This window comes from Hemicordylus capensis, chromosome 4 (assembly GCF_027244095.1).
Source record: "Hemicordylus capensis ecotype Gifberg chromosome 4, rHemCap1.1.pri, whole genome shotgun sequence".
NCBI lineage: Eukaryota > Metazoa > Chordata > Lepidosauria > Squamata > Cordylidae > Hemicordylus > Hemicordylus capensis.
In genome coordinates, this window is record NC_069660.1 from 166,338,756 (window position 1) to 166,349,575 (window position 10,820).

The window sequence follows — 10,820 nt, forward strand, 5'->3', positions numbered from 1 at the left end:
AATCCATTCTGCAGTAGGAGGTTACAGATTACACTTTTCTTAGATCTGCTAGAGGATAAATTGCCATTATTTATTTATTAATATAAGCTTCCTTGCCTACAGTCTGAGAAGAAGTAGCGTCACTTATGTTTGTTTATTTATTTAATATTTATACCTTGTCCCTCCAGTCAGTACACTAATGCTTGGGGCAGCTTACAACAATAAAATAGATACAATGTAAAATAAAAGTAATAAGATTAACCACATTAAGTAAACAAGTTAAAAGTCCAGGCTAAAACCACAATAAAAAATAAGTTCCAAATTAAGTTATTTTAAAAGCTGAAAATTGAGAATTATAAACACTAAAAAACCTACCAAATGTGTGTTTAATTGTTTTTTTAAAACATGAGCAAGGAAGCATGGTGAAGCTCTTCAGGGAGGGCATTCCAAAGGGGCCACAACTGAAAAGGCCCTGCCTCTAGTCCCCGCCAACTGGATCATTGTTAGCGGCAGGACCATGAGCAGAGTCTGAGATTATGAGCAGAGGGCCCTAGCAGGTTCATATGGGTGAATGCAGTCAGAGAGCTTTCTCAGCCCCAAGCCGTGTAGAGCTTTAAAGGTAAAGACTAGCACCTTGAATCTAGCCTGGAAATTGATCAGTAACCCATGAAGCTGCCGTAGGATGGGTGTGACACTGATGAGGTGACTTGTGTCCACGAGCATCCATGCAGCAGCGTTGTGACTTTCACAGCGTTTTGAAGCTTCCAAACCATCTTCAAGAGCAGCCCCACATAGAGTACATCGCAGTAGTCCAATCTGGATGTTACCAAAGCATGAGCTACTGAAGTCTGGTCTGACTTCTCCAAGTAGGGTCATAGCTATGACATACCAGCTGTAGCTGGTAAAAGACACTTCTGCACACTGCTGCCACCTGTGTCTCAACAGTGTCTGGTCCAGAAGCACCCCCAAGCTGCAGACTTTGTCTTTCAGAGGAAGTGTGACCCTGTCCAAGTCAAGATTTACCTAATTACTCAGATGATCAGTTCTACCAGCCCAGAGCACTTCCATCTTATCTGGATTAAGTTTCAGCTTGTTTGCCTCCATAGAGTCCAGAACAGCCATGGTTCAGAGCATCCACTGCCTCCCTGGTATCTTCTGACTTAAGATAGGTAGAGCTGGGTGTCATCAGCATATTGATGGCACTGCAGCCCACACCTACTTCCCCTACACAGGTCCAGCACTTCTCATCAAGTAATAAGTGCAGGATTTATTTTTACTTCTGTGTTCTTGCATTAATGTTAACAAGACTATCTACCCAGGAAGTGAGGAGGCGAGTCATTAATCTAAAAAGCTGAATCCATAGCCAGCTATGACAGGCCAGTGAAGTGTAACAGTGTCATGCTGTATCTGCATGTCTATGGTACTTGCAGAATGACGCAGCTAATGAAAAGGTGCCAAACTTGTTTGGGGTCACTTCTGGTTAATGCACTTCTGTAGCAAATTTAAGCCTTAGTCTCAGAGCAAGCTCACGTAAGGGAAAGAAATGCTGAATCATCCCTGCTGAACTGCCTGACTAAGCTTCTCCTAAAACTTCTCTTCCCCTGTATTATCGATAGGCAAAAGGCTGCCACCAGCATCCTTCTTTTTGACAGAGCTTGAACCTCCCTGGGCTTGGGGTGGAATCCCAGGGAAAACTCTCTTTATTTTGCTATTGAATAAGTACAAAAATCTTCCACGTGCAAGCCTACACGTGGTGAGAAAACTGATGCTGCTGAATGCCTGAGGACGTTTGCACCAGAGAGATCCCCCTTAGGCCCCCGCTTTTTCCTGAGTTAAAAACCAACTTGGAGAGGCTTGTAAAAAGAAAAGAACTAAAAAAACCAGTTTTATTCAATTACTACAGACTGTGTCCATCTGAGGCTTTCTTAGCTTTTAGATACAGTTAAGAATACTTCGTAAGATTACAAAAATAGGTTGTCTTAATGCATGCTCAAATATTTAGAGCCTTTTGCAACGCCCAAGGCTAGTGTTTCTTATTTTAATTACATTACAGGTAAGCAATAATAGAACAGTAGCCACGTAACAGCACAGCGGGAAAGTGACTTGACTAGCAAGCCAGTGGTTGCTGGTTCAAATCCCCACTGGTATGTTTCCCAGACTATGGGAAACGCCTATATCTGGCAGCAGCAATATAGGAAGATGTTGTTGTTTGTTTACGATCTTAGATCAAACATACTATAGGAAGATGCTGAAGGGCATCATCTCATACTGTGTGGGAGATGGCAGACGTAAACCCCTCTTGTATTCTACTAAAGACAACCACAGGGCTCTATGGTCGGCCAGAAGTTGATATCGACTCAACAGCACACTTTATCAGGAATATGCACAAGCACACACACCAAAGAAATAGAAGTTTCTTTTTAAAAATAATATTTTTACAGGTTGAGAATCCCTTATCCGGACTGCTTGGGACTAGAAGTGTTCCAAATTTGGGATTTTTTTTGGATTTTGGAATATTTGCATCAAAAACATTAAATACTTCACAATAAAAACAGAGCCACAACTAGAGAGAATTAGACAAAACCCCTGTCACTAACAGCCTTCTGAAATAAGTAAGTTTTGTCTTACTCGTGGGCCACTGTGCAAAACAGGATGCTGGACTAGATGGGCCTTGGGCCTGATCCAGCAGGGCTGTTCTGTTCTTATGACTGCATGTTTAAAAGCAGCAAAGTTAGGAATCTGCGAGCGAGTGAGCTGAGGCATTTTGTTTTTGTTACGGTGTGGTGTCCGGATTTTGGAGCATCTTTGTTAAAACAATACAGGTTGAGTATCCCTTATCCGGACATCTGAAATCCGGAGATTTCAGATGTCTGGATAAGAGATACTCAACCTGTATTGTTTTAACAAAGATTTAAAAATGGGGAGGGGAAGGAAAATAAAATAATCAAGCAAAGCAAATACAAAGATTCTCATTACAATCCATACACATCAACCTGAGTTCTTATCTCTCCTCTCTTCCCCTACTCTGAAAAATATTTGACTACAGAACTGAAAGATAACCAAATTGATGTTCCTACTATCTGCATTAATTTCCTCTATAAGGAAAAGATGAATTTGATGAGGTATAAAACCCTGCAATATATTATATTGAAAAAATGGTTCCCATGTCTGGGGAGCGGGGGAGAAATCTTCAGATTTATTTTTAGTATATGCAATAATTTTGGCCATTGATACATATTCCTATAGTTTGAATTGCCAATCACCTAAGGTCGGGATCAGATTTGTTTTCCAACAGGAAGCATAAAGGATTCTTGCCGCTGTTGTCAAATATAGAGAAAGTTCAGTGTGTTTTGCAGGAATATGCAGTTTAGTAAAATTTAACATGAAAATTTCTAGAAGAAAAGGAAAATCTATATGCAAAATTTGTTGCATCTTGAAATGTATGGTTTTCCAAAACTTTGGGGCTTTTTTACATATCTACCACATATGATAAAAGGTACCTGTCTGCTCCATACACTTCCAACAAGTTTCACACGCGCTATCTGACTAACAAACTGTTCCCTATGCTGAATTCCTTTTTCCTTGAACTCACCCACTTCCTGAGGAGAATCAAGCAGCCTGCAATCCTTCCTTTCTTTTAAGGATCTACAGAGTTATTCCATGAGAGAAACCTCCATGTTGGCTTTGAGCATGAGGGAGCAAACTCCATAGCCCCTCTCTAAGCATTTCCGCACACACCTCTCCAACAAAGACCTCCCTTGTTCCCAGAATTTCCAGCAACTGCTCTCTAGGTCCCACCCAGCTGGTGTACTGATTGGCTGCCCTGGAGTTCACCAGCGTGTCAGTCAAAACAAGGGTTCACTCCCCTGCTAACTCTTTAGAGGAAGGGGTGGCTGATCACTACAACTCCAATAACTGGGTAACTGCAAACCTAAATAGTCCAGGACAAGATCTATGAGTCCTTCTTGCTTAGACATTGTGAAGGAGCCACTTACACAGTTTGGGAAGCAAGAAGATCTGTCGTTCAAGAAGAGGTATGAGGGAAAGATGCCAGGCTTCAGAGGATAGCCTATAGGAAAGGCATATATTAATGCCTAATCTTTCTCTTCTAAGGAATCAAAGAGCTGCAAACCAAAAGGATGGGAACTAGCTGGCTCTTATTTTGGAGTCCTGGTTGTCATTTGCCCATGTTGCAGCTTCATGCCATTAGAAATTTGGACACCAACACAACCCACAACATCTGCTTTAAGGGAAAGTGAGAGAAGATAAGATACCAAATATATACAGTATAGCAATGCAATGTCGTATTCTTGAATAGAATTTGGTGTGTACATACAGGGCACAGTTCTCCATTTGAAGTCTGAACAGCACCTCAGTTCCTACCTTGATTTTCAAGGGGGGCCAGGATGGAAATATGTCTTCATGAGTAGACCTTGCATTGTCATGAGTAAACTACACTCATTCACAGGTAACATTGGAGTCTATTCTGTTCCTGTCTATTCATGCATAAGGATACACCCTTACTCACACTAGTAAAACCCCACCCTTCTGAGTAGACCTGCAACAAGAGTAGACCTACTGATAGGTAAGGGTGAGGTCTACTCATAAGGTTGTGGGGCTATCCACAAGCAAGAATGCCCTGTCTATTTATGACCCAGCATGTAAATGGCCAGCGTGCATGCACGGCAACCTCCAAAATGGCCACTGCCAACATCAAGCTTGTTGTCTATTGAAGTTTCTTAAGGGATCAAGATTGTACCACTTCTCTTTCCATGAGCAATTTTCAACACCTTCTGCATCTGGATCTTCTTCCTCTTCCCGGAGGGGCTTGATGTCACTACAGGCCATAATTTGATTCCACCCTTGACTCAATACTGACACTAGTTCCGAACTCAACACCGCTATCCATGACGACTCTGACTCAGATTGATCAACTTTGACATCAACATAGGAAGCTGCCATATACTGAGTCAGACCATTGGTCTATCTAGCCCAGTATTGTCTTCAAAGACTGGAAGCAGCTTCTCCAAGGTTGCAGGCAGGAATCTCTCTCAGCCCTATCTTGGAGAAGCCAGGGAGGGAACTTGGAACCTTCTGCTCTTCCCAGAGCGGCTCCATCCCCTGAAGGAAAGATCTTCCAGTGCTCACACTTCTAGTCTCCCATTCATATGTAAGCAGGGCGGACCCTGCTTAGCTAAGTGAACAAGTCATGCTTGCTACCACAAGACCAGCTCTCCTCCTCCATGGCATTGATGATGCTTGACACTGTATCTACATCTGCTCCTGTGAGGAGTGACCAGAGGTGGTGGAGGGGGAGAGAGAGAGAGATTGATTGATTGGATCTAGGTACCTCCTCTTTGGGGGAAATTCCTGAGGGAGGAGCTTTAGAAGGGGGAGGGCATGAGGCTATAAACAGAGGTAATGGTTAACTGGCCTAGAAGGGACTGTGGGTTGGAGTGGGAGGTTAGGTGCTTACACTCTAAAAGAAACTCCAACATACAAAAGTGGTGAAGAATCTCATATATTTTGTTCTAAGTATATCCTGATGTGAAGAGGGTTAATATACCCATGTGTCCCCCAAAATAAGACAGTGTCTTATATTAATTTTAGCCCCCCAAAATGCACTAGGGCAATTAGTGGTACATCAGAAATTACTGCTAGGTCTTACTTTCAGGGAAACAGGGTACTAATCTTGCAGCTGAGCCAGGGAAGGTTTGTATTATTATTTATTTATTTATTTATACACACAGACAGGTGATTTTGACTGGTTTGTTTTATCCAGACATCCAGTCCTTCCCAAGGACCTAGGATGGCTGAATTTTATTGTCAATGTTGTTGCTGTTATAGATATCGTCGCAGAATATAGGCTGTTCCCAGTAAAGCTGCTTTTTGTAATTGGCTGATGGTGATTTCTGTGGTCCCTATGGTGTTGAGGTGCTCTTCAAGATCTTTTGGAACTGCACCCAGGGCGCCAATTACCACTGAGATTATTTTGGTCTTTTTCTGCCACAGCTTTTCAATTTCAATTTGTAGATCTTTGTATTTGGTGATTTTTTCTATTTCTTTTTCTTCTATTCTGCTATCCCCTGGTATTGCTATGTCGATTATTTTCACTTGTTTTTCTTTCTTCTCGACTACAGTTATATCTGGTGTATTGTGTGGCAGATGTTTGTCTGTTTGTAGTTGGAAGTCCCATAATATTTTTACATCTTCGTTTTCTTCAACTTTTTCAATTTTATGGTCCCACCAATTTTTGGCTACAGGTAGCTTGTATTTTTTGCAGATGTTCCAGTGGAACATCCCTGCTACCTTGTCTTGCCTTTGTTTGTAGTCAGTCTGCGATCTTTTTACAACAGCTGATTAGGTGGTGCACTGTTTCATCTGCTTCTTTACAAAGGCGGCATTTGCTGTTTGTTGTTGACTTTTCAACTTTTGATCTTATTGCATTTGTTCTTAGTGCCTGTTCTTGCGCAGCCAGTATTAAACCCTCTGTTTCTTTCTTCAAGTTGCCATTCTTAAGCCATTGCCAGGTCTTGGTGATGTCTGATTTTCCACTTATATTGTGCAAATATTGATCATGCAGGGCTTATTTCTCCATTTTTCTGCTCGGTTCTTGACTTGTTCTTTCTTGTCGGCCTGCTTTGTTTCATTGGTGTTGAATAGTTTCGCATTATTGACCATTTGAAGTGCATCTTCTTCACTGTCCTTGATATATTCTTCAAGGCCTCTTTTCTCCTCCTCTACTGTTTGATGGACTTGCAGCATTCCTCTTCCACCTGAGCTGCGAGGGAGGTATAGTCTATCTACATCACTGTGGGGGTGCAGAGCATGAATGATGGTCATGATTTTCCTGGTCTTACGATCTAGCGTCTCTAGCTCTGCCTGGGTCCAGTCTATTATTCCTGCAGTGTATCTGATAACAGGTATAGCCCAGGTGTTTATGGCTTGTATGGTGTTCCCGCCATTGAGTTTGGACTTGAGGATTTTTCTAACTCTCCTGATGTATTCACTTCCAATTTTTCTTTTAACTTCAGCGTGTGCAATGTTATCAGCCTGGAGAATGCCCAAGTATTTGTAATGTTCTTTCTCTTCCAGGTTCTTGATCTTGCTTCCATTGGGTAGTTCTATTCCTTCTGTTTTTGTTGTTTTCCCTCTGTTCATTATTAATGCAGCACACTTGTCTAGTCCAAACTCCATTGCTATATCGCTACTGAATATATGGACAGTGTTTAGCAGTGATTCGATTTCTGACTGGGACTTTCCATACAACTTCAGATCGTCCATGTACAGCAGATGGTTGATTTGACTTGATGTTTTAGATGTTTGGTATCCGAGGCCTGTTTTGTTTAGTATTTGTGAAAGTGGGGTCATGGCGGTTACAAACAACAGAGGGGATAGTGAGTCCCCTTGGAAAATGCCTCTTCTAATGCTAACCTGTCCAAGTGTCTCACCATTGATTGTTAACTGTGTACTCCACATGCTCATTGCTTTTTTTATAAATATCTCAATGTTTTTGCTGACACCAGTTGTTTCTAAACATTTTAGTATCTATGTGTGAGGCAGTGAATTGAAGGCTTTCTTGTAGTCAATCCATGCAACACTTAGATTGGTTTTTCTTCTCTTGCAATTTTCTAAAATCATTTTGTCAATCAGCAGCTGGTCTTTTGTTCCTCTGGTGTTTGGGCAATTTCCTTTCTGTTCAACTAGAAGCTGTTTGTTAGTTAATAAGTGTTGCATCACTTCATCTGCTATTATTCCAGTTAATAATTTGAACATGGTTGGCAGGCAGGTTATCGGTCTATAATTACTTGGAACTGCACCTTTGGCTGGGTCTTTCACGATGAGATGAGTTTTCCCAGTTGTTGGCCATTGTTCAATATCACCTCCTTGCAAAATGTGATTGAACTGTTTTGATAGTTGTTTATGAAGGCTTGTTAGGTGTTTAAGCCACAAGCCATGCAGTTCATCGTCGCCTGGCGCAGTCCAATTTTTAATTTCCTTTGCTCTTTCACTTATTAATTCTGGTGTTATTATTAGATCTTGCATTTGTTGGTTACATTTTTCGACCTCTTTCATCCAGCCTGCTTTTTTATTATAATCTATTGGATTGTCCCATAATTTCCCCCAGAATTGCACTGTTTCTTCTTTATTTGGTGTTTCTATGTTTCTTGCAGTTTCTCCTTCTATGCTTTGGTAGAAACGTCTCTGATTCGACTGGAATTGGAGATTCTGCCTGTGTTGTGTGATTCTGGCTTCGTATCTGCTAATCTTCTTTGACACTGCTGTTATTTGCTGCTTTATTATTTCCAGGATTTCTCTCATTTTCCTTGAATCTAGGTGGTATTTTTGGACCAGATACTCTTTGGTGTTTTGATTCTTCAGCTTCTTGTCTTTCATATCTTTCATTTTACTAGCATCTGATCTGAGCCTGGAGATTTTATTTTCTAATCTAATCTTCCATTTAGGTGATGTACTGCTTTCTTTTTTGACAGGTCCACTGATCTTATATCCGAGCTCTTGTGTTGTTGTTGCTGCACTGTACATTAGTTGGTTTGTTTCTTGCAAATTATTGGTTGTTATTTCTGCAAGTGCAGCATTGACATCTTTTAATGCCTGAGTAAGTTGTTTTTTGGCAACTGTTTTTAGAGCTGGAAGTCAAACCCTGGTGGTTGTTTGGTTCATGTGTTCAGTTATTTTTTGCTTTAGTTCTTGTTGCTTTTCTGTTAAACGGCATTTGGGTTTTTGAGGTGAAGGCAAAGGGGAGGTTGCCTGGTTTTGATTTTGAAACAGTTCAGCAACAGTGGCATCCTCTATTTCCAACACCTCCTCCACCTGCGCCTGAGCAACTTCTTCAGTTGGTGGTAATTCTTCTTCCATGTCTTGAGCCTGTGTTGCTCTTTGCAGTTCTTCCAGCTCAACTTCTGTGAATACTTTGTTTCTTATTATGAATCTTTTCTGGTCTGCTAGCCTTTGTTCTGTTATTTCTGTATCTGGATGCTTCTCTTTCCAAATTTGGATAATTCTTTTTAAATAACCTCTTCTAGTTGGATTAGACTTGTAATAACAGATCATTATTTCCTTGTTGGCATTTTTTGTATATATTTTTCGGTTAAGCGACATTTCTTCCAGTAACTTTGCTGTCTTCAGCCCTGGTTGCTCAACTGAAGATCCTGAGTCCTGTTGCCCACTTGCCACCAGATGTCCAGGGACTCCAGCACCTGGCACGGTCCTTGTTGACCCGGGCGACGACCAATCCGGTATAGGTTTATTAAAGTTACGTCTCACCATATTGTTGATGGGAGAGGCACTCTTTGTCTGGCTCATCTGGTGAGACCTGTCCAGTATGGTTGGACCTCTGGCATAGCTCTCACCTTTCTCAGAGCATGCAAGCCCCACAACCATGCCAAGGTAGTGCCTCACTTATTATTATTATTATTATTAATAATAATTTGATTTCTATACCACCCTTCCAAAAATGGCTCAGGGCGGTTTACAAAGAAAAATAACAAACAATAACAAATGTATCCCTGTCCCCAAAGGGCTCACATTCTAAAAAGAAACATAAGACACACACCAGCAACAGTCACTGGAAGTACTGTGCTGGGGGTGGATAGGACCAGTTGCTCTCCTCCTGCTAAATAAAGAGAATCACCACGGTAAAAGGTGGCTCTTTGCCCAGTTAGCTCTAATCCTGTCAGTCAGTAATGCCCAAAAGAAACACTGTTTAAAGCAAATAGTCCTCTAGAAATAAGAATTTGAGATTCTTGCTCAAACTAAAGCCTGCTTATCTGAATGTTGTTTTATATTCCGTTAAGAAAATCCATTCATTTTCATTTACTTTGAATTCGTAACCAACATGTGAGTGACCCTACAAAGCAGAGAGAGAAAACATTAAAGCAGCTTGATACACACTTATAAACTTTGTCAATTGAGTCCATATTCTTCTCCTCACACTACCTTTGGACACAATACTAAGGCAAGATATAGAAGTCCCAATCAGAATAGGATTTGGTGATGGCAGCCATTCATTTAAAAATGTCACAAATATGTTTTATTGCATCACAAAGAACTGGTATATTATGAAATCGAATTTACCACCCCCATATTTTCAGGGATAAAATACACTCTCAACTCCTACCTTACAAAAAGAGGTTAAAAAACCAACCTTCTGGAAAAGGGAGCAATAGAACCAGTTTTTCTCAAAGATCAAAATAAAGATTTCTACTCCAGATATTTTCAGGTTCCAGAAATGGGAAGTGTCCACCCAGTTCTGGACTTGCAATGGCTCCACAAGGAAGTTTTGTATGATAAACCTGCATCCAAGGAAGTTTTGTATGATTACCCTACAGGGCACTGTTCACTGTTTCACTGTTGGCAGAGGAAGAATGACTGGTAACCTTGGATCTCAAATACACTTATTTCCACATAGGAATAAGACCAAAGCTCAGGAAGTTTATGTGTGTTACCTTGGGAAATCAAGCTTATCAATACTCTGTTCTTCCATTTGGCCTTTCAACTGCTCCTTGAGTTGTCATGAAGTGCATGAGCATAGTAATTTCCCATCTGAGAACTCAAGGGATCTCCATTTTTCCATACCTAGATGACTGGATAGTGACTTCCACAAGCAAAGACTCTCTGTCTCTCCACATTCAATATATTTTGATACTTCTCCAAGACCTAGGAATATAGGACAATGGGGGGGGGGGGCTTATCCTCCAACCACAGAAATGTATTATTTACATAGGAGGCGTATTGGGCGCACATCTGAAAAAGGCTTTCCTCCCAGAGGAAAGAGAGCTTTTAATTGTAAACTTGATTTATGCATTCAGAACCAATCCAAA